General features: G+C 46.3%; 1 protein-coding gene across 4 annotated transcripts in view; it reads left to right on the top strand.

The window, feature by feature from the left end:
- The first annotated feature begins 285 nt into the window (after window positions 1-285).
- TCF20 (transcription factor 20) overlaps window positions 286-24,715 on the top strand; it is a 131,391-nt gene continuing 106,961 nt past the window's right edge. For 2 of the 4 annotated variants that reach the window (XM_074539449.1, XM_014268232.3), the window contains exon 1: window positions 286-587. The gene's annotated coding sequence lies outside the window, so the exon portion shown is untranslated. Of the gene's footprint in view, window positions 588-12,611; window positions 12,723-24,715 lie in introns of all 4 variants that reach the window. The other 2 variants (XM_014268229.3, XM_074539452.1) reach the window with 2 other exon arrangements.

Below are 24,715 nucleotides of genomic sequence, written 5' to 3'. Positions count from 1 at the left end.
TAATTACGTTTTTATTTACTTTGCTGACTGCAGCGGCAGGCCCGGGCCTGTGCATCAGGGCCCCGAGCGCAGCGCCAGCAGCCTCAGGAGGGGAACAAGCCCCCTGCAGGGGCTCCGTGTTACCCCTCCCAGAGCGGGGCTCCGGCGCGGGGGCAGGACGGCCCGCAGGGCAGCGCCCGCCCGGCCCCGCCGCCTCCCGCTCCAGGCAGGCAGCGCTCGGCTCGGCTCCGCTCCGCTGCCAGAGCCCTCCTCGCCCTCCTCCGCGCCCGGCCCCGCCGCCGAGCCCGCCCCGCCGCCGGCTCCTCCTCCCCCGCCGCCGCCGCTCCGCCAGCAGCCAGTCGGGCCTGAGACCCGCTCCCGGCTGCGGGGCCTGCGCTCAGCGCCGGCGGAGGGCGGGCAGGGGAGAGCAGCGAGGAGGGGCAGCGGAGACCGAGCCCGCCGCGTCACATGAGCTGACAGGACCCGCTCCCGTTCCCGTTCCCCTCCGCGCAACAAAGGCTCGGCACCTCCTGTGCCCGCCGCGGGACGGGACGGGGCGGGGTGGGACGGGGCTGCCATGGGACCCTGAGGGCCGCCGGCCCGCACAGGTAAGCGGCGGTGAGGGGGCGTGTGTGTGTGTGGGACCCCGGCGTTTGCTGGGGGTGTGATTTGCTTTCCACACCCTCCCTCCCCGGGTACCTCCGCCTTCCCTCGTGTGAAGGGCGTGCGGGGGCTCGGACAGCCGGGCAGTCCCCGCGCGTGGGGGTCTGTCCGTCCCCTAAGTCTCCGCTTACTTCATGTTATTTCATTTTTACGGCAGTCAAACAGTTAAAACCATGGGGGTTTGTGCGTTGCCACCCCCCTCCTTCCCCTCTCCTTACCCATCTCCCTCCCCTCCCCCCCTTATGGACCTCCAAGTCGTGACCTTTCTGGCTGTTAAGGATAATATTAAGGTGATCTTTATTTTTGTTAAAGCGCTGTCCTGCTTGCGAGCGGCCTTTCCCAAGGCAGGTCGCTGCTGGGGCGGCAGGCAGCCCCCCGCGCCCTGGACTTGCCCGCTGGGACAGCGGCTGGAAGTTGTTGACAGCGGCGGGCGCACGTGTGCCACACGCTCCTCGAGCCGCCGAGGTTCGGGGCTGGAAACTCCCGCTGGGAACCCGGGCAGCCGCACCGCCGGCGGAAAAACACCCAACCAGGCTGGCGGCTGCAGCCTCTGCTTGGTTGGGAAGCCTTCTACCCGCCTGGTGGGGCTTGAAGCGGTCCCGGGGGCGCAGATGTCAGGCAGGGTTTGTGGGTGGCTGAAGGCGGTCCTGGGGATGTTTGCTGGGGGTGCAGGAGGGGCTTGCAGGGAGCTGGCACCGTGGCGCGGGTGATGGGAATGAGGAGCTGTGGACAGCCTGGGCAGGGTTCTTGGCCCCTCTATTGTGTGTGTGGTTCAGTGTGATGCTGCTGAAGGGAACAGTGTGAGGGATGGTGTGGGGGCGTTTTGTCTGATTTTGGTTGTTAAATGGGTTTTTTTTGTTTGTTGTTGTTGTTTTGGTTTTTGTTGTTGTTGGTGGTTTTTTAAAAAATTATTTTTGGCTTGTGACCCTGTATGCTGTGATATGAAAATAATCTCTCCTGGGCATGGTTAGCATCTTCCTTCATATGCCAAATGACCACTGGCTTGAGTTTTAATGAAGGCGCCCCTAAACCCTGGCTCTGTCCAACTGGGAGTGTCCCTGGGAAGGAGTCTTCCTCTGTGTGGCTATCTTGGCTTGCGTGGATGGAGAAGAAAATGCAGTTCCCTTTCAAAGGGAGATGCTTGGCCAGCCTTTATATTTGTGTTAAATCACTTCAAGTCAAAATTAAATGTAAGTAGAACTATGAAGTGAGGAGACACAAGCCACCCGCTGCCCTCTATATGCCAGGTGTCCCTTAGGGCAGAAACAGTTTCTGGCAAAGCCATTTGCATTTGGGTGGTGTTGCAGGACTGTGGTTCAAGGAGTAGGAAACTGCTGGCATGCCAGGGAAGGTGCTGGGCAGTGAGGAAGCCAAGGGTGTGTAGCATCTTCCAGTGCAGCTGATGAGTCCTGAGGTGTTTCGCAGCTCCTCTCGCTGCAGGGTTTGGGAAGAAATGGGGTGCATGAGCAAAGAAGTTGGGCAGATACAGCTGTTAGCCTTGACTGTTGCGAAACTGTGAATTAGCCCACATGTGCTGCCCCCGCCCTAGCATTTTTAAGGAATTGGTGTCCTTCAGGGTGAACCAGATTTGCAAATTTATGCCTGTCTTCAAGCAGACTTGGACCTGGAGTTTATTTTTAATGGAAACCAAACATCTTAAGCAGTGTGACTTTAGCAAAAGCAGCAAATGTTCCAAAACTGGGCAAAACTGTGAAAACAGAGAATACTAATTTTAATTGTGCATTTTTCCACAACTCCTTCTTTTCCCAAGATTTCTGTCCTGACTCTCCTTACTTTGTGGGTGTTTCTTGGTGATGGTGGAAAACAGAAGGTAACTTGTCAATAGCGGCTCAAATTGGGCTGCTGACGGTTGAGATTGTGACTGATTTTTAATGTAACCAGCTATCTGTGTCACCAGGGTCTAATCTGAGACCCTGAGAGTTTGTTTCATGGGGGCCATTAACTGCTGTGGAAGACCAAATGATTGTGGCTGATAATTTGTGTCTTCATGGAATAGGAGAAAAGTTGGCTTTTTCTCTAGCGTGGATGGGAGGTTTGAAGTGAAAGTTAGTTCATCTGTCCCTTCCCTTTAAAAGAATGTACAGCACATTTTTGAAACTGAGTCATCAGGTACAGTTTACTTCAAGTATTTTGAGCTGTTACGGATTTGATGCTCTTTGGCCACATGCTTACTGGAAGTTGTTTGACAGTCTCGCTCAGATTTGCCCTGGCTGGGCTCAAAAATGTGATGAGGGGGTTTTCTTGCTGCAACCCATTTAGATCTGAGCAGAGCAGAAGTATCTTAAAAGGGGTGGAATATTTTGATGCCCTGTGCTCCAGACAAACTGGGAAAGGAGCATGCAAGGCTCTTGTCCACCAGCCAAGCGTGGATGTGCTGTCAGCCTCCCACTGATAAACCAGAGTTACTTTTTGACTCTCTCTGAGCTGTGCTTCTTGAGAGGGGTAGCACAGGATTGGGCACACGGTGTGTGGAGGGCAAATTTCCTCCAAAGTCACTTTGTCATGGAAGTCATAACAAGGATGCACAGAGTCAGGAACAATTGTTAGTGTCTGATGACCTGACCAGCATTGTGTGATGACACTGAGTAATAGATAAAAAGGTTTTATGTCCTATAAATTTGGTTCTAGCTTCAGGGTAAACTGCAAGGCTTTTGAAAATGTCTGATGACTCTCTGGTAACTGCAAATAGGTGCAAGCATTAGGTGCTTGAAACAAGTCCTTAAAAATAAGAACAGACACAGATGCAGGCTATAGGTAGGAAAGTGAAAGAAGAGCTAATTGCTATTTTTAAGTGTATTTTTCAAATCACGTTTAGTCCTGCATATATGATTCTGTGGGTGACCCAGCAGCTCCAGCAGCTTATTCATTTATTTAAAACGGCTTTGTAGTTCACCTTGAAAACCACTTCCTGCCATATGGTTATATTATTTCCCTATACCACATTTTTTGCTAATTATCAAGACCATTTGCTTTAAAATAGGTGTTTTTAATTTCACAGCCTTGTCTGCCTCTCCTGCTTGATCCTGCCCTGGAGTCAAGAGGCCGTGTCTGTTCATTCTCCATGGCAACAGGCTGTGATTTACTTATTTCAATTTAATTAAAAAGCAGATATCAAATTCTAGGCATTTTATATGTTTCTTATATTAGAAAAATATCAGTGGATCAGTCTCCACAATAGATCTACCAGTCTCAAAAGTAAAATTCTTGACCTAAGCCACTGGTTTCTTTCTCAGTCCACCCCTCTGGGAGAGTTTAGGAGAGGGGGGAGTGCTGTAACCTGTCCTCAGGTGAAGGAATTTGTATGCAGGCTGGAAATGAAGGCCTAAGTCCTAAATTAGGTTTTCAAGCTCTGTGATTGTACAAATACTAATTTGTGTTAGTCAGGGATAAGGAAACAGGCAATGATGGGCAGTTGCTGGGTAAAGAGGAGATTAGGGTCAAGAAAGGACCTTGGGGATGGATGGAGGAGCATGGTGAATTTACTAACCTACAGGTGTTAGGTTTGGTAGAAAATGGATGGAGTGCAAACAGTGTAATTAACTGCCAAAATTAACACTCCTTTTTGCCTTCAGTACCAGCACACCAATTCTTAATAGGATTATTTTCTCTTGAAGGGCCTGTTGAGATGACTCAGCCTTTGGAGTACCTGCATGCCAGTGGTGGTTGCTTCCTAGGAGAAGCTGTGCCTGCTGAATTGTATAACTAGACTCAGGTGCTGTTTCTGAGCTCTGATAATGTGTGGAAGAAGACAAGTTGGCTGTGCATTTTTATGAAGCCTTAAGGAGCAGTTTTCATCAGAAGCGTGCCTGCACAAAACTGCACCTTTGGATTTTTTTTTTCCCCTTTAGTGTTGCTACTCCCAATGCTTTTTCACAGTCATGGCTGGCAGCTGTAACAACAGACACTGATTCTTGCTGCTCCTAGCCCTGCCAAAGCCCATGAGGCTGTGTCAGATAACACTGGACTCTCTCCTGGCTTGCTTATCTGTATTGATTAAAATGATATCCAGAGTTTCTAGCAGAGGATTCCCGGTGACCATGCACCAGCTGGGAAGAGAGCCTCTCTGAGTCCTGAGGTGAGCAGTCAAGCAGTGTTTACTGGTAAAGCCAGCATGTTTGGTCTGTGAGCAGTATATCTGAAATCTCATAATGCTGTTCCTAATAATAACAGAATAAACCCAAGCAAAACCTCAAAGCAAGCTTTTGTTTGTTACTGTGTTTAAGCAGATACATTCAAAGAATTTATAGCCAACTGGCAACATTCTTAATCCTTTATTACTAGTTTTACTAGAGTACAGTCATGATCTGTATTCTTTAAGAGTGCATCTGTTCCTCTTGCTTATCCAGCTTTGAAGTAGACCTTGCTGATATTAATTTCTCTATAGCCTGTAACCTCATCTATAAAATGAAGGGAATACTTCATACAGGCAGCTGTGAAGTTACATTTATTGTCTGTAAATTGCTTCTAGTAATTGAGCAGAGGAGGTGGAGAGAAATAAAGACAGTGGAGTTAATATGGGCTTGGTTGTTTTTTTTTTTAATAAAGGAAAAGCATAATTTTTGTTCATCTGATGATGTATAAGCTAATGGGAAAAGAAAAATTCACCCTGAAACTAACTGTTAAGTTCGTAATGAAAACAGACATTTCTTTACCATAGTGATGAAGGCAGCCATCTTGTTTGATAATAACAAAGTCCAATTTAGAAATAGGGAAAATTATTATTGGAAATCCTGCAGTACATCTTGTATTTCGGTCTAGTTTGGGTCTGCTCAGTTTTAGTGTTGTTTTTCTTCTGCATGGCTGCCTTCATAAATGCTACTGGTGTGGACACCAGGTAAAACTAGGTAAATAGGTAAAACTACCTGTTTTAAGAGTATTAGCAAACACATCTATTACAGGCTTTTCAGCTAGGCCACTTGTTTTGTGCTGACCAGTATACTTGTTGGATGAAACTGCAGTTTCATGTGCGTTAGGATGGATTTTCTTGCTGTGGCTGACCCAATCTAACTGCTTGCTCCTCCTAAGAGGGGTGATCATGCATTGCTCCTGGTTCTGTGGCCATATTTCTTGCCTTGTGGTTACAGCTTGTTCAGCTTTTGGAAAGCTGACTTGCCCAAAACAAAAAAAAAAAGTGAATTGTTTTCTCCTGGGACAGAGGGCTGAACCTGTTCACCAGGTTCAGGCTCGTATCAGAGCTGCCGCTAAGGAGGGGCGAGATTTGTTTTGCCAGCAGTGAAAGGTAAGGAATGAAAGAAAGGTGAAAATGAGCCCCCCTTTTTTGGCAGCAGTGACCTATTAGCCTGGTTCAGTTGTAATGTGAAGCCTCACCCTCAGCTTTCATTTTCAGATCCCTCCCTTCCCCCCTGCACCTCTTCTGTCCCTCAGATATGCTCATGTGCCTCCAGATGCTGACTTCATTCCCAAGCAGTATTTTCAAAAGGGGGAAAAAAAGGAAAAGGTTGAGTTTCATTGCCCCTACAATTGGAGAAATACTGTAGTTCCTGAGACCCCATTGCTTGGAGCCTAAGAATTATTATTATTAGGCTCATGTATTATTATTAACAGGCTCAAAAAATAGTAGCTGTAATCATTCTTTATGAGAGGGCAAAAGGAAACTGCCTGGTGGGACAGCTGTAGGCCAAGTTGGTAAAAGAGCTTCTTCCCCAAGCCTGGTGATGGTGGCTGTTTGGACAGAGACCCTGGAGCTGGTGGGTCAAGGTGGTCTGGGGTAAATGACAAGGAGAGGAAACATCTGGAGAATTTTCTGCATTCCATGGTGAGCCAGGCCTGGAGCTGGGTACCATGGCACCAGGAGGAAGTCTCTCCTTCTCTGAACTGTGGCTTGCAGTTGTTCCAGGTGCTACGGCCTAACTAATTTCCAGACACTAGCAGAAATTGTCCCTTGCAGGACATTGCTGTGGTGTTGTAGAATAGTGCTGTCTTGCTCAGGGATGTGATGAAGCCTGGGGTGAGATGAAGCTCAGGCTCCATGCAAACTGGCCAAGGCAAACTTAGCTTCTGCTGTGTGGCAGGGGTGGTGTTTCTGCCTTAGCTGTGCCAGGGATGTTTTGGTGTGTCTGCATTAGCCTGATGGCTGCAGGGAGGACGTGTGTCCGACGAGACACTTGCCCAAGCATCTGCTTAACAGGAGCACAGTGCAGGTTGGAGATGAGATGGAGGCGTCTGTTGGCCTCCAGCAATTGCCCTATGGCTACAGGAGCAGAAACAGTGCCTGCCTGGTGAGTTTTCTACAACATGAAGGTGGAGATGATGTCAGGGAAGAGCAGTGTGCCAGAGGCAGCAGGATGCAGTGAGCCTGTGCATGTGTGGACTGACCCAGCAGCTGTACTTGGCAGGAGGGGCAGGCTGCAATTGGTGTGGTGCACAAATTAGAAGTGTTTGTGCAGCCATTTTCAAATAAGGAGAGTCATAGGCAGGGATGAGAGAATTCGCTCCAGCTTTGAGAGTTAGAGATTTGTTTCATGCTGTACTGTAGTTGGGTTGGGTTTTTGAAGCATTTAAACCTAAATTCTTCTCATTGGTAGCCAAAGACATGGCAAAAGAAAGGTTATTGTGGGGTTGTGTTGTGTTGAATGGTAAGATTATACACTGGATGGCTGTTACAGTGGTTTTGTGTTCCAAGGATGGAGTGAATAAAGGAAAGAATCAGTGCATTGATATTAAATAATGATGCCACTGGATATGCTGAGTACAAAGTGTCTTTGTTTTCAAGGCTATGTTTGGGTTTTTTTAAAAACTGACACATTTATAAACCAGCTGCGATATTTTTTTAAAGACACATTTGTAAGAGTGGGGGCAATATAGAAAATGCTGGAAGTAATCTCATTGAGAGAGATGTTTTTTTTCCATTCCTTTGCACATGCATGCAGCCTCTGGGGAAGATGTTAGTGAAGGAGCTTGGATAATCGGGGTCTTCTCTGGAGCTGCCATTGTTCTGATTGGTGTAATGGGTATTAGCTGGGGAACGTGTACAGATGCACAAGCTGATGGGCTGTCTGAGGTTTCATCTCTGCAGTCTCCCTTTTTTTCACTCCTCCTGGATAGAGATATGTATCCTGGCAGATTTGTCTTCCACCTACATCTCTTTCTCTTCTCATGTAAATACTTGCTGATTTTTTTTTTCTTTGAAGTTGGTCTTCTGGCAAATCTTCTACCGTGCTTGTAATGGGTAACTTTTCTCCTCATGATGATGGGTGTTCCTGTAAGCCAGTCTCTTCCTGGATTTCCTGGATCACTTTGCTGAATTTTCATGCAATCTGCCCTGTCTGGGGGCAGCTTATCTGCTCTTGTGATGGTTGCTCTAATAAAGATCCAGGTGGTGTAGCTGACTTCAGCAATGCTTCAGCTGCCCTTTTATTGGAATATGAATCCCAATATTACCAGTTAGATTGTGCCTGGGCCAGTCTGACCCTCGCTGCCAGGCCAAAGGCGGCATCTGTGGTGTATCACCCCAGAGACACCTTTAGCTTGCTGGTGGTTGCAGCCGGGCTCTAAACAAGTCCAGGCTTGTTAGGAACTCCGTTTACCTCAGGAGGAAAGCTTCAGGCGATGGTGAAGAGAAAAAGGAGAGGATTCTGCTGGAGGGTTTGATATCCAGAGGTTTATTCCATGGTTACAGAGGTCTGAATCTTGGGAAGAGCTCCAACAGAATGCCGGCTGCGTGGCCGGACTCACCTTTTAAGCTCCTGGGGCAGGGGGAGAGGAGGGGACAGGTGAGCCACCAACCAGGTGGGAGGGGCGGGGTCTCAGGGGAGAATGACAGCTAGACAGGCCAATGACCCCCAGGCCTGAGGGGCATCCTTTGAACTTGACCAGCCACACGACGCCTTTGCTGGAATGTTAAGCCTGATTGACAGGACTCACTCAGCAAGGGACGAGGGTGGGAGGGGAAGAGGGTATTGGTACACCTGGGGAAGGGACCTGAAAGTTTAAAACACACCGCAACACCCTTTGGAGTGCAAAGGAATGCAGTTAAAAAGCAGCCTTTTTGGGATACTGTTTGTCCTCAGACCCAAAATGCTGAGAGCGTATTAGAGTTCCCATGTAGGACTGTAGTAATTAAATAGTACTGGAGGGAGAGGGAGTAGCAGAGCATGTGATGGTCATTTCAGATAGATTACAAAGAGGGGCTATTACAATGCCAGCAGAAGATGTCCTAATCTGGAAGTTCCTAGCCAGCAAATATTTTAAAAAGCTATTCCAGAGAGTAAGAGGGAAGCCTGAGAGGTCTGTGCTATAATTAATTGCCCAGATACCACTGGAGGAGCAGTTTGAAGAGGGGAACTCAATTGGGAGCTGGATCTGGTGTAGAGGGGGAAATGGGAATTTCCTGACTTTTGTTTGCAAAGATCAAGCATAGAAGAAATTTTAGACAAAATAGGTGCAAAGAAGGGCTAAAATTAATAGGTTATTCCTTTTTTTTTTTTTTTTCTTTGCACTGCATGCTCCTGGCTAGTGTTACTTGAACATCAATTGAAGCTGTACGGAGCATGCTTGAGAACTGGAGACATTAGGCAGAAAGAGAGAGTGAATCTGATTAGCTTTGCTTTTCGAGCATTAAGCAGAAAGCCGGCTGAAATGTGATTGCAAACAGATAATAGCAGCAGGCTCCTGAGGCACCACCACCAGCCAGCATATGGGGTGATGGATCTAGCCATGCCATAGAACTGTTTCTTGTAATAGAAGCTGCTTGTTTTTATGTTGCGGTTGCTGTTGTACTTTCTAATTATCCTATTCATCGCTGTCTGCCATTTTGAGCCTGGCCACGTGGGATGGCTCAGCCCCCTGGAATGTGTGCCCTGTGGAGCACTTCTGCCCTGAATAGTAACAGGAGCTCTGGTAGCCAAAGGGTGAGAGGGAAGAGGTGCCAAGGCTCAAGAGTCCTAGCTATTTCCCCCCTTATTTCCAAGAATAAGGGAAGTAACAGCTGCTGCTTTTCCCCTGATGGAAAAGATGAATGCTGATGTTGTGTGTAAATCTCCAACTTCCCTCTGCATGTCCAAGTATCGGAGTTTGTTGGGAGAAGGTTTCTAGTGACCTGTAAAAAGGGGCATCTATCAGTTCTACTTATAATTAATAACTAGAAGCTGGCCTTGCTACACCAGTCACTTTTTTGGCACGGTAACAGAGATCCTGGAGCCACTTCCAGTCTGGGGCCTCTCTTCCACACAAAGCAAATGCAGCAGAGAAAGCAGGCAGAGGCTGGGCTGGTGCAAGCTGGAATTGGAGCTGCCAACAGAGGATCCAACACCCGTGCCTGCTTCTTGGGGTGTTTGTCTTATGGTGATCCTTTCCCCAAAACTGCCTGCTTTCCCTTCTTTCTACCCAAGGCTTTCATTGATGGAAAGTCTAAGAAACCATTTCCAAAGCTGATATGGATGGGGGGAATGTAGATAGAATGGGAAGAGCAGACCTTTCCTTAAGATGCCTGAACAAAGCACAGGAGCAAGAAGCTTCCATGTGCATGTGTATATATATGTGTGTGCGTATGTGTGTGTGTATATATATATAAATATATATGTATGTATTTTAATGCTAGAGGAGGTGGGTCAGGCTGGTGTTTCTGTGACCTTTTTTGAGCCGTGGCTTGCCTTTCCTGCATGCTGCCTCTCCTTGCCTGTCAGGGGACTTCCACTTCCTTCCTGCTGACCTGCAGGGCTGCAGGCAGCCTCCCTACCCTTGTGGCAGCTCCCAGCTCTGGCTCTGAGCCCAAGCTAATAATCCTGACATATTTTACTGCCTTGTGCTCTGCTCCGTGCCTTGCTGTAGGGGAGACTGTGTGAGGTTGTGGTTTGCATGACTTTAAGCATTGCACTGGCCCTGGGGAAGCCCAGACCTCATAATAAGCACCGGCTGAGCCTCTGGTAGAGCCTGGCTTTGCTCAGCAAGGCCCCTTGCTTCCCTACTTGCAGGTGACCAGCTAGCACAGATGCCATCCAAACACACCTTCCAATTGTCTCTGGCTGTCCGGATGACTGCCACTGCTATGGGGTTTGGGTGGAAGTAGGAGGTGTTGATAGCCAGGAAAGGAAAAATTCATCAGGTACCAGAGGAGGGTGATGAAGATCTCCTCTCACCACTCTCCCCACGCATCAAAGCACTCTTAAAAAAAATAGAGCACTCATCTTTGACCCCCATTAATGACTGGCTTGGTCTGTGTAAGAGTTTTATGAGTCTGTTGATGCTCCCACAGAGTTTAATTATTTAGAGCATGAGGTGGAGGTTTGTGCTTTCACTGCTGATGGTGCAGGGTTCAGGCCCTCCTGGCGGGCAGGGGGTGGTTACAGAGGCAGGCTGGCTGGGAATGCAGCCACTGGCTCTGAGGAGCCCAAGGGAGGCACGAGCTGCAGCTGTGTGGTCCTTGTGCAGGCTGGGCAGAGCAGTGTGTCCTTCCCATTGTGCGAGTTCCATGTGACCTGTCATGTGGAATTCAAGGTCTTTGTCCTTATCATCAGGGCATTGAATGGTCTGGACCTGAGATAATTTAAGTGTTTACCTGAAACTGTTGGGTGGATGTACTTGTGGCAGATCCTGCTTGTTGCTGAGCCCCCAGTCAGTGCTAGAGGCTTTAAGGGCTGGTGTGAGACTTTGGCAGCAATATCTGATTTATCGGCCTGGGGCTACAGGACTTTCCTGTTCCCTCTAATAGCAAGTCTTTGCCTGCCTCTTTTCTGTGACCAGCACCTCCTGTTCCCCCCAGATTCTGCTCTACACTTTAGCAACCAGTTTTCCTGCTGTAAAATCCCATCCTCAACCTGCTGCTTCCTTCCCTTTGCAGTACATCAGCTTGTTCTTGCCTTTTCTACTTTTCCTCACCTAACACTTCTCTGCTGGTGATCCTCCTGAGACTTGGGAACACAGAACAGATATGAGGAACAACCAAGGAACAGCAGGGTGTCCGAAGACCTTTGTGCAGCTTGTGTTCCCAAACAGGCAGCTGGTCAGCTAGACCAGGAGTATTTTCCTGATGTCCTGCTGACCATTCAGCTAGAGTTCCACTTCTAGTGGGAAGGTACCAGTCTCCAGGTTCAATTGAATGGGATGTGGGCTGGCCTGATGTGTGGGCTGGCCAGCTGGAAGGGTCAGATGCTCACCTTCTGTCTGCTTCTGGAATGGGTAAATTCCTTTAGAATTTACCTCTTATGTTTGTGGGCCTTTAGGGCTTTCAGTTGTCATCAGCGCTGAAATGAAACAACAGCAACTGTTCCTTACAAGACTGTAAATGGAGGCTTATTTCAGAGAAAAAGTGATTAGTATTGGTGGATCTGGGTTTGGCTGATAGCCAAATAAATTTATGGGCAGACTGGGAAGGTTCACATGACATTGCTTGTACCATCCAATATCAATATTGATGTACTGAAAATGCCTGTGATGGCAGCCACCAAGCCAGTGGGTCACCTGGTGCTGCTGCTGAAGGCTGAGATCACTGTGTGTGCTGGGGCTCACTGCTGTGCTCTGCTGCCTTTTCTTACCCCCTGAGCCCAGGGACCCTTAAACCTTCTTCCCACATCTGTGCTCCCGCTGTCTCCTCGTACGTGCTTGATCTCCTGTTTTCTGCTCTAGCAAGGGCCTGTGTAGGCTCTTGGTTGCATGCCAATGGGCTTTTCATGCTCTCCCCATTTACCCTGGTTTATCTCTTCCCACTCCTTTCCCTATTCCTATTTCATTTCCTTTGGTATGGGACTAATGTTCCCGGTTGTGTTGAGAGACTGGGCTGAGCTGAGATGACAGAAAGAGGGTGGAATGGAAAAAGGGGCTTTTGCTGGTAGATGTGAGTTTCTATCACCAATTCAGTCTTCAATCTGTTGATTATTGTGGATCTAGCTAAATCAGCTGGATCTGCGACAGATGTGGGGTGCTCTGTGTCCTGTATCCATATTCTACTTTGTTTTTCTGTTTTTCTTTTTTTCCCCCCTGAAAATTAATAGGATTCTACCCATTGATGATTAAATCAACGCCTGGAGTTTTGGAATGGATCAGATGCGTCAATCAAATGTTACCACATTGCACCCAAAGAGAGGAATGCCATCCAGCTGGGGGTAGGGTCTGTTTTTTCTTTGTCCCCATCAGTGTCTAGAGTTACTGGAAACCTTTCTGGGTTTTTAAATGTGAGAACTTTTAATAGAAAGTACTAGTTTAAAAATTAATTACTTCATTGTGTGAAAACTTGACTGGGTTTGGTGGGTTTTTTTTGTTGTATGGAGCAAAGTTGTGCCTCTTTATATTCAAAATGTTATTAATAGTGTTGAGGCTTTGCAGGCTTTGGTAAAGAAAATATTTCAGTAACTACTTCAGATATTTTGGGAGGGAAATTTTATGTTTTAAATGAAAAGTAAATCTATTCTGATTACTAAGGGAGATGAAAATAATTTAACTTTTTTTCAGAAATGTCAAAGTTCAGGTTATTTGTCCTAGTTCTTGAAATTAATGTAAAACAGACTAATACCCCTGCATAAACTGTTCCCCTTGCAACAGGAGAGAGGAGGGAATATGTCAGTAGGCAGCTGTGTCTCTCTGTGTACTGCCTGTGGTCACGTGGCTACTGTGGCAGCAGGTACTGCCCGAGACCTGGAATGAAATAAAAGCTTGGTGGGAATGTGAACCTGGAGCCTTGCATGGGTGTAAAGCACAGGTTACCATCCAAGAACAAACTGAAGTGGCTTTTTGGCTCCCTTCCAGGTGGTAGAGCATGGCTCCCCATTGTCTTCCTGCTGGTATGCCAGTTGGCTGTTCCAGCAGAGAGGCTGCAGAAACAGAACGTTTACCTGGCTGTCAGCAGTGGGATGGGCTTTCCAGGTCAGGCGTGAGAAGATGTGTGTTTTGGGATTTGTGTCCGGAAGTAATGCTGTTCCAGTGCTGCTCACTTGATATCTGAAGCTCCTTATGCTTCACATAAATTTCCTGTTCTTGTTAAAATTGCTTTTGCTTTAAAAATGAAGGGTCTTAAAGCTGAGGGGTTTGACAGAGTGTGCTGCAGAGTGATTCTTTTCTCCTCTGTAAGTTTCCTGAATGAATGATTTTGAAGTAAAGTAGTATTTCCCTGCAGAGCTTGCCTCTGTTAAGTCTTTAGACTGTTGCAGCAACAGTGAGACTACTAGTGCAATGTTAATAATTTATGTGTATTCCTCATTTTGGACCTTTGTCAGTCATTTCAGCCTTGAGAGGCTGGAAGAAATGAGAAAAGTATGTATAAGTTTTGCTGCTGTTCCCTCTGCATGTGTTCTCAAGGTAGGCAGATGATTTGGGTCTTCAGAGCATGTCTATCTGGAACCCTTTAGCAGTGCTGAATTCACAGAAGTAATACCAGAAAATAGCATGGTGGTGTTTCATTTAGTCATCTCTGCATAGGGTAGTACTGCTTTTGTTGGACAAGTGTGGCTCAGATGTTTGTGAGCTTTCCTTGGTTGCAGAAGGTGAGTGGAAGGTGAATTTTTTTATGGGGTCCTCCTGTGGGATGAGCCCTAGCCAGGATTTTGCTACATGTCCATAATCAACCCCAAATGCATCTGTGCTGCTGAAGCTGCATGTAGCTTTCTTCAAAACTGGGCTTCTTGTCCTTTATTCTCTCCCTTACTCCCTTCGTAAGGGAGCAAGATATCAGCTAGTTTGTGTGTTTCCAGAGCAGGTCTTGCTTGAAGGGAGAAGCAGAATATTGAGCCAAATGAAAAGGGGTCCTCAGAAACAAGGCTGATGAAAGGATGTCAGCAGAGAGCTCAACTGGTTTGAATACAAAGTGTTGCTGAATTCTGTTCTGGAGTTTACTGTTGCAGGTTTGTGCTTGGCATTAGCATTTACCTGAGCACCTTCCAGCTTGGCTGCAGAGCAGGTACTTCAGATATTCTTGGAAGCATGGCAGTGCATTTCAGGGGGCTTTGAAGGGCCAGTGGTGTAGAATGCATGAACTTTTTGAGGTGTTTCAGCAAGCCTGTGTTCTTTCAGGCAGGTACTGAGCAGTTTGAGTCAGATTAGTCCACTTAAATGGTATTTAGCAAGCAGGTAAGTTGGAGAGTTTGCTCCCATTTGTTACTCGTGGTCCAAAATGGTTGCTTCACCTCATGCAGTGAGAGATCCACAGGTTTTGTACTGCAGGGGGATGGATGGATGGATGGATGGATGGATGGATGGATGGATGGATGGATGGATGGACGGATGGAACTGTCAAGGAGAAAACAATGTTTTGCAAGGAATCTGTATCTTAAGCTTCAAATAGGTTTCCAGAATAGTTTTGAGGGGAAAACTGATTTTTTTTTCCAATCTCTTCAAAAACTGGATTACACAATTTCAAATGTAGTTTTTGACTGTCTTGGTTTGGAAGAAAGTTTGGCTCAAAAATGACTCTGTGTGCAGAAGGATCTGCAGAAAGATGAATGGACAAGAAGAAGCTTGGTCTTATTGTTTTCTGTTGCACTCACTAAAATAACTTTTAATTTGAGAGTGAATTTTTCACTATGCTTTGTAACTTTGTATTTCAAACATACTTCTTCCTGGATTCTCTATTCTGTTAAATCTTCCTAAGAGCGTGTATGTACAGCTTGAAGTAAACAGGATGCAATTGACTTAAGATTTCTTGATTTTAAATTTTAATACTTAAATTGAATAACTAAGTGGGTTGGCTGCTGTGGGAAGGTTATAGTTCAGGAAGAAACTATGATGCCTTGTTTGACTTCAGATGCCTCAGTTGCAGCGATGAGAATTTTTTTTTCTTTTTTCTCTTTTTTGGACTGATAAACCAGGAGCCTTATTCCTGGCTCTGCGCTTGTGTGCTTCATCTAGTGTACGTATGCATTTGGAACAAAAGGCTGCAAAGCAGCACTGGTTTGTTCTGCAAAACAGAGGGAATTGGGAAGCTGAGTTAGAAGATTTTCTTTCCTCTTTTCCCTTTTTTTTTGGCCCCCTCTCCCTCCTCTTTACAAGAAGTTACTTTAAATAGGGAGCTGTTCAGCAGGTTGCAACTAGAATTCTATAATAAGATCTCTGTTCGCTCTCCCTACTTTTTCACATGCAAAGTTGTGGCTGTAATTATATGACAGCTGCCCTCTTGGCTGACATGCAGCAGATTGAACTGGGGATCTCCAGAGCTGAAAGTGTGAGCTGCTACTCTCTGAGCTAAAGCTCTATAGCTGGAGGCTGTAATGATCTATATCCTTCATGACTGAGTGTAGAAGGGAGCTGCAAAAAGCACTTGCTGAGTTATGGTGCATACAGGGTACTTACTGTGTACATGGTCGCTTCCCAGGTGTACTGGAAGCTTTTTTTTGAGTGGTTTGTGATAATTGTACAAACTGTTGTCAACTCATGGGTGCTTTAAAATGACAATCTGTTTTGAAGCCTTTCTACCTTAAAAAACTTTTCTAGCCTGTTAGTCAGACATTTGTTGGTGTATGTGTAAGTTGTGCTGAGCCTGAGGTGCCCTGATATTACTGAAGTCCTTCAACTCCAATGTAATATAACTAATTGTTACCAATATTGAATGCAGTATGAAAAACTCTACACTGCCAATGGTGTTCAGACAAGTTTACCTTTATGCTTTGCCATTACAATAGGTTTTTCTCAGATGGCACCATGGGAGCTTTGTAAAAGCAAAAGAAGGAAAAACTGGAATTGCTGGAATCTCTCCTGTTTCCTCAGGACCAAGAAAATCTGAGCAATGCCAAAGTTTGTTTGGCTGAGGAAAAATGAGGGAAAGCAGAACCATATGGAGCTTCATGAGTGGTGTCAGCCCCGGGTAGCTTCTGCAACCTGTGTTGTGGGAGAGGGGAAGTGTGTTACAAGTTAAGAGGTCGATTTTGAACTTTGTGAAACATTAATTTTTGATTCCTTAACGCCTCTTTTACCCACATCCCCAAACAAAAAAAAAAACCAACCCAAAACCCCTCCAAAACCATAACAACAACAAACCTCCAAACCAAATAGGAGATAGGCATCTGCTAGCTTTAAATATGGCAAAGTAAGCATTCCTATTGTTCTGCACAGTTCAAAACCAAGTTGATCTTTTCACATTCAAAAAAATAGAAAAAAGGAAATATGTAAGGGGTGCAATGAAATGTTAAATAAATTGTAAACTGAAAGAGTCTTTCAGACCTCAGACAGTTAAGTTACTGCTAGTCCAGTGTGTCAGAAACTTACTTGATACTGTATATATTATCAACATATATTATTATTGTCTGCTGTAAATTAAGATAGTCTCCATATATATTAGGCCATATCCTATTACACAGGTCTGACCATACTCAATCATAGTTTAGTAAACACTAAACTCTGAAACAACATCCTAGTTGCATCCTCCACTGCCTTTCTTTGCATCATTTCTTGCAGACAGAGTTAATATAAAGATGCCTGTAGCATGGCCCAAGAAATTCTTATTTCCTCACCTCTCATTCCTGTCCTGTGCCACCATCATCCCATTGGTTTTGGGGGTGCAGCCATTGGCAAGACTGCTGTAGCATACATTAGTTACCTGCTGTGGTTTAGAATCCCCAATCCTCCAAATATGTGAAATGACCCAGGCTACAGTGATGTAGTCCATGGTGCTGCCTTGCAAGCAGCAGTATCAGCACAACTGGGGAGGAGATGTTTTGCAGGAGGGGCAGAGGAAATTTCTAAAGTTTGTGTTACTCCTGAGGCATCTTACGAGACTTTCTGTATCAGGCAGTTGCACCGCTCTTAGGGCTTGATTGCCTCTTGCCTGTCCCATCGCTCCTTACAGAGAAGTGGGAAGAGGATTCTTCCACTTCCCATGGGAGCCTGTTTCACAACCTAATAGACTTTTCTGTCAGGAAACATCTCCTAATTGGGTTTTAATCATGGGTGTCAGACTGCTGGTCCCTGGGATGACCTTAGCCTACATCAATACCAGTGCCTTCCTTGCACTGATGCCTAGAGCCTGCTTATCCTCCTCCTCTGGAATTTATTGTAGGCCCGTTTCAACTGTAGGCAGCTGTACCTTGGCTCAGACTCCCCTGTCCTTAGTGTTGGAGCTGTTGCAGAAGTTGAGATCTGGGACCCCATGTCAAGGGCCTGACTTGTGATCTGAGACGGACTCGTCCTCTGAGCCTTTCAAGAATCCAGGCTGCTGGCAAGTAAGGAAATGCACACTGGAGCAGCATTCATGTGTGACTCTACTTTGGATAGAACTGAGTCCGAGGAATCTGTTACAGCACAGCTATCCCATGGCCTAATTGTGTTGCTGTCAAATCCAAAAGTGTGGGTAAGACTCCAGTATTTTCCTGCAATCAGTTTAAAGCAGGGCTTTTGATTTCTTTTACATAACATGGTTTGTGCTGCCTATGTTGAAGCAGCAAGGAAGAGCAACCCAGCCAATCTGTTCGTCTGTGAGGCTGTGGAAATACCAACCACGAGGCTCAGCAATGTCGACTCTGTATGCAGTGTATCCAATTTGGCAGTTGTGGGTGAAGAGTCTGCCTTGCTGGCTCCTCAGGGAGTGGCTCTTCCAAGGCTGGTGCAGTTAGGCCAGGTTGTGGTGGCTGGCTGTGAGCAGATGAACAGGTTTCCTGGGGAGAACAGCATGCACCCACTGTCACAGCCCTGATGTGCTGTGGTATAGAGGCACTAAAAGACTTCACTCCACAGCACATGGCTGTTGTTTTGTCCATGTGGACTTCACAAAAACATTTGATACTTTTCAGGTCTCTTCTCTTTGTTGCTGAACCTCCTCGCTTCCTTGCATTCCGTTTCCAAGGTGGGATGAGTAGAGCAGGTTTCAGTGCTGCAGAGGCAAATGTATCTTTGACTTGCATTGTATCATTATGAAATTGACACTGTTTTCTAGTTGGTTTCTAGTGCAGTAAGTACTCCTATCTGCTTCCATACTTTTGGTAGACCTTGTTATGTGATGTCTTTTTAAAGAATGGATGTAATTACTCCACAACCAGGGGGTGTATGAAGTGTTTGGACAATGACCCATTAAATTGTTCACAACCAGAATGGTTGTGACACCAGAGATGTGAAGTAGCTTTCTTAGTGTCTCTCCTGATTCCTCCTCTCTACCCAACATGGACCCTCTATATCCTCCTCCAGCCTCTGTGTCCTCCAGTTCATGTCCTGGCTCCCTTCTGCTCCTCATCTCTCTGCAAGTGAGTTATTTCTCTGGTATCCCCAAACAGTTCTTACTCCTCACCAGCTGTGGGTTCCTATCTTCCATGATCCTCAGAGGTCTTTGTCCACCTTTCCAAATGGTGCTTTGCCATTGTTGGTTCTTCTGCAAGCTCTGCCTTTCCTGACTGTGCTGCCTAATACACAAGGGAGAGATTTTTGCTTTTCTCCATTTCCATGGGAGAAATAAAACTTCTGTCTTGTCTAGAAGTGCATAAAACATGGCCACACTGTCACCAGATTTTTGGTTAGCTTATCTCTTCCCTGTTAACCATGTATGTAGTATCCCTCTTCCCGTTGTTTTCATGGGGTTTGCCTGCAGTGTTGTGCTCCCCTGGGTCTTAGTGTCATGCCTGTTGGATCGAGGGTGTCGTTTTACCAGGGCTGTTTTCAGCAGTTCCTGCTGCTGCTTCTCAGCTACTTGTTCAGCTGTGCCAGTGCAGCTGAACGTGCTGCTGCACATTGAACTGGATCAGGGAATTGATCTGGATTAAAGTAGCCAAGGTGGAGAGGAAAGCTGCTTAACCCAGCGATTTGCTCAAAGAAATACTTGAAAAACTACAGTTTAAGAGCACTTTGACTTGATGGCCCTTTGACTAACCACCCCCTGGTATAGAAATCCCTTGTTTAAATGTAGAGTTGCTGCCTCCGCCCTTCAAACCCTCCTCCCGAGCTATTAAACACCAGCGGCCACCTGCTTCAGGCTTAGAGCAGCTGCTGCAGGTTAAGATGTGCTGTGCAGCCGCTCCAGCATGCATGGGACATGATGCTGTTTGGAAGGGATGAGGACCCCCTGGAGTAAAAATGGACATGTGTCAAAGTGTGCAAAATCATCCTTTCATGGAACATCACAGACTGAGACAAAGCTTTGTGCTTTTTTTATCATGATTGCTGGTCTGGTTTCACCCTGAGCCTTATTAATGTTCCAGGATGTTGCTGTGTCACTAAGTGTTGGAAATACAGCATACCTTGATGCTGGCTTGAAATGCTGAAAATGTTTCCCTCTGCCCTTCTCTGTGGGACACATTTAACCTGCCCCATCCCTCCCGAGCTGCTGGAGTGGAGCCCTGTCTGGTGGCTCTGCTCCTGCTCTTCCCCTTGGCTTTCTCATACCCTTCCCTGCCTGATCCGTTCATGTGCTCCCAACTTCATGCTGTCCAGGGTTTAATTTTTGTTTAAGATCTTCGTTCCTTTAATGACAGCGGGAACCGAAGGCTGCTCTCTGTGGGGGCTGTGGTGCGCGGCTGCGCTTGAGGTAATGAGACTTGATGAAAACCTCTTGTTACTGTGGCAAGATTTCTTCCTTCTCTGTGTTTAAGAAGAAGGGGAGGGGGAGGAGGAAAAGAAAAAGTGACAGACCCTGCTGGGTATGTTAATATATTTTTAATGGCTTCCATGTGGCTAGCTGAGGACTTATTTGTCCAGCCTGCAAGGAAAAGGTGGCAGCACGTTATTCTTGTGCACCTTTGAGCTTAGCTGGGAGTTGAAATGGGAGAGAGGGAGGATTGAGTAAAAATTTCACAGAAATCCTGTTGATAAAAATGAAATCTGCTGGAGATGGAGGGGATTGGCAGGGAGAGAAAGATTGGATCCCAGATACTCTCCCCCTCCCCCTCCCCAAATCTTCCTTTTTTTTTCTGGAATATTCCACTGTCTGCAATCATCTGAGAGCTACTGTCTCAGACTATGGTATTTCTACCAGTGGTGAGGAGTGAGATTTTTCTGAAATAATTGCTGTATTTCTGCAGAGAAATATTTTTGAGAAACAAAAGGGTTTACGCTATGGTGGCAGGCTGGGGAAGGGAGGGGGCTGGCGGGGATGCAGGGCGGGTGCTGGGCATTTTCCCCTTCCAGCCTTAATATGCTAGTTAAGCTGCAGGCAGGATGAGCCTGGTGCTCAGAGCCGGCTGCCTGGGGCAGTGAGGGGTATTGCTGCTTTCCTGTTCCAAAGGCATGCAGAGCACTGATGGGACCGAGGGGCAGGCAGGCTGTGGCAGCTGTGGGTTCTGGGGGTCAGGAGCCAGCTGCCTGGGGCAGTGGGTCAGAGCAGAGATGTGCTTGATGGAGCTGGGAGGAAAGCGAGAGCTGCTGGTGAAACATTAATGCTGCAAAGCCCTGGTGAGAGGGGGAGAGAGCCAACAGCGAGGAACCCTGGCGCTTGGTGTGCGCTGATTAGATGGAAGTGCCAGGGGAGAATGGTGCCCGTGACACACTGGCAGATTGGCTGGAAGGGCTTTAGTATGGTCAGGTATGATGGATTGAGTCCACAGCCTGCCAGCTTCTGGTGCAGGAGGGTTGGGGGAGCACTAACACCTCTCTCTGTCCTTGTATTCTCATTCTTACAAAATCCCAGTCAAAGGTGATTTAACCCTAGGGCAGGAAGGACTGAAAATCAGGTAGACAGCAAACTAGGGTTTTCCCTGCTGCCAGCAACTTGTTGTTCCTCAAGAAACAGCTACTGTGCCAGCTCTGTATCTCCCCTGTATTCAGTGACAAGCTCATCTCTCAATGTCCACTTACAGGAGTTCTGTCCACCCAGTGTTGAACCCAGGTGGCTTGGCGGGCCCTTCTCCAAGTAAAGAAGCCAATACATGTGAGGCATCTCTTGTCAAAGCCATAAAGGCACGCTAGCATCTCTTGAGGCAGGTGCATGGCTGGGGTCACTGCTGGGAAGATGTCAGGAAGCAATTTTTTTGAGTCACTGCCCAGTCCTGGAGTAGCGTGTGTGAATTGGCAGCAGCCCTTGTCTGGCTTCTTGTTTCTGAGAGGCTGGAAAACGTCCCACAGCAGACATGCCTCTTCTTGGTGGCAGCTTCTCTGGGTGTTCCCAAGGCAGCACTCCTACAGGGTCAAAGCTGTATTTTTGGGGAAAATTAAGAATTTGATGTTTATTTAATTTTGGAGCCAAGAAATCGTGCTAGACTGGCAACTCTTGGGATATCCTTTGTAGCCTGCCCCTGCCAATGTACCAGATTGCTGACTCCCAGCCAAACTGGCCCCTCTTATTTTTAAGTCTCACAAAAACAGTTTGTGGGAGATTTCTCTGAGGATACTCTAAGTTTCTTTGTGTTGCAGAAGACTGGAAGCACATATGGTGAGTTACTGATATCTGTCTGAAAGGACAACAACCTGTTAGTCTGCCCTGACCCAATTGCTTGGCTAATCTGACCATACCCTTATTTAGATTGAAATTAACTTTCAGCTGATTTAGTAAAAATAGGTTTAGTAGTGAAGCAGACAAATCAGGGATACATTTGCATTCTGCATAAATCTGTCCACAGGAGTGTTTTATGTCATTTTACCCATCCACTTAAAGTGCTTCAGCTTGCCTCTCCTGTGTGCCCCTCTGCAGGCAAGGCCTAGTTTTTGATGAGTGTCCACTGCTTTCTTAACCCACTTTTCCAGCTGCGCTGAGGTTGCTGATGGCATCATCACTTACCCAGGAGCATGAGTGAATGCAAATTGGCACAAAATAAAAACCAGGGACCCACCAGACTCCCAGCCCTGTAAATCCTGGGTTGTTGAAGTCCTACTTGGCTTGAGTAGCCAACAATAACAGTTTGCTAATATACTGATATATTATTATTTTTACTCAAACCTCTTCCACTGATAGTATGCTTATAAAAAAAAGTGGAAGGATTTTGTTTCTGTCCTTGAGCATGCTTTCTAGTGTTAGGTCTAGATTAGTTTTACAGATGACCCAAAGGGAACGTTTGTTCTAAACTAGGCTTGTACCGGTTTATCTCCCCCATTCACCCCATCACAATGGATTTAAAAAATGGTGCTGTCATCAACCCTGATATATCTAAGGCTGCAATAAAGAGTAATGTGTGCTCTGTGTTTTAATTTTTTGGAGGCCTTAGAGAACTGCTACTGAGGTATAATGGATGTTTCTGTGAGCTCTAATAGTTTAATTGTAGGTAAGAGAATTTTGCCTTTCTGCAGCTTAAAATAACTCAATAAATACAAGTCTTGGAATAGACAGTAGCAAAATCAAGTGAAGACCATCCAGAATTTGTGAGCTGAGTAAAATCCCATTCCCTTTTAACAACACAGCTTTCAGTTTCTCACTGTTCAGGAGATATAATTTTCTTGGCCCACCAATTCTCATAGTCTTTCAGTCTAGAAAAATCTTTCATTGCTGAATGGGCAAGATGGGTGAGGTAAAGGAAATGGCAAGAATTTTTGTCTTGACATTTTTATGTTATGTGTTTTAAAAAATACAATTGCCAAACTGCAACAAAAACTAAATCACAAAGTCACATGCACATGTCTATTTTTAAATGTACAGGTGATTGTAAGGTGGTCTCTAGCAATCTTTGCCATAGGCCTCTAGCTGTACCATATCCTCTTCTAAGATGTGTTTCCATAGCCCTGATTTTCTGTAGGTACAAGGCTGTGCAACATGGTCTTCCTGCTTCCTAGTTGTTTACTGAGGACACTGGTTTCCATAAAATGAGGCCATTGGGGAAGGTCTCAGAAGATCATGGAGTGTCTTGCTGGTGTTGCATGCATGTAAAAATTGGGTGTATTATTTGCTCAGGGGGAAGGAGGGGTGAAAGGCCTTGAATTCCCCCATGCAGGAAGGTGCACACACAAGGCTGGGGGAAGGAAGCTGATGGAGGTGCCCATCAGGCTGGTGAGGATGCCCCAGGGAAGTGGCAGTGAGGTTTGTTCATTAATTCAGTAACACTTCACCACGAGCTCACCCCCTTGCCTTTCCTCTCACTTCCTTAGCCCTTCCCCCTCCTTGGGAGTCTGTGTTGGGGGAATTGGGGCCTGTGAACTGCACCCAGCAGCTCGTGGTGGCAGTTGTGGCTGCTGCTAAATCAGCCAGCTGAGCACCTGCTGTCTCCTGCTAAGGGAACTGAGCAGCCAGCTATTTGTCGTTAAAGTGACGTTGCCAAAATAAAAATCCTGTTTTAGCCACGCTCTTCCTTGCATTTCTGAATAAAGCACTGGATTATTAAATTAAATTTAAGAAATTGCATTGGTCTCCCATTTTTAGCCAGAGGGAATGGCCTTGAGCATCAGGTATGAATTACCTACACACCCTGCAACCACAACTTCATGTGCTGAGGTCGATAAATTGACTTCCATGCAGCTTATTAGGTGGGGCTCTTTCAGATGTGACCTTATTAAAACCTGGAGTCCTCTCTGGATGATGGCAATCCCATGACTGTTTCCTGAAGTATAGGGGAGGGTGTTGTTGCAGTGTCCTTGACAAAATATCTTTCTTCCCCAGAATATCTGCCAAGAGAGGCATGGGCCACTCATTCACTGAGCTTTAGACATTACTGCAGCATGTTGCTGAATGAACGGATTCTTCTGAGGGGCATCAAAGGCAGATACTGGCCTCATGCTAGTGTAAGGGCTAAGGCTCTTCCCTGAATGGGTAGTTGTGTACTACACTTGATTATGTTGTTTTGTTGGTGAGGTTCCTGTTTGTCATTAAAAAAAAACAACCTAGCTTTCTCAAGCCAGCTGTTATATCATTTCATAACCTCAGACTTTTTCCTTCCCTGTTTCTGACCTATTAGTTCATTTTTGTAGTGCTTCAGAGCTGCTTCCTTCTGTCTCCTCTTGAACTTCCTACCCCCATTCTTCATGTGCTTGGCCACATACCAGCATTGAAACGCCTGTGTGCTCAGATGGGAGTTTAAAACTACTGTGAGATATTTAATATGTGGAAGATGAGACTGGCTTGCCACAGACACACAGGAAGGAGAAGGGAGTGATCCAGCATCCCAGGCTGAGGTGTGCTCTTCTCTCCTCTGCCTCTTAGCCTCCTGAGAAAGTCGAAGGTTTCTGCTAGAGCATCAGGTCTCTGCTCTTGCTTATCTTCAAGTGTTCTTTCCTGGCTCTTTTCATCCTTGCTCAGAGCATCTTGGGTGGCACAAAGTGGAGAACAGGCCTTTGT

Source organism: Zonotrichia albicollis, chromosome 4 (assembly GCF_047830755.1).
Source record: "Zonotrichia albicollis isolate bZonAlb1 chromosome 4, bZonAlb1.hap1, whole genome shotgun sequence".
Lineage (NCBI taxonomy): Eukaryota > Metazoa > Chordata > Aves > Passeriformes > Passerellidae > Zonotrichia > Zonotrichia albicollis.
This window is presented reverse-complemented; position numbering and strand designations above follow the sequence as displayed.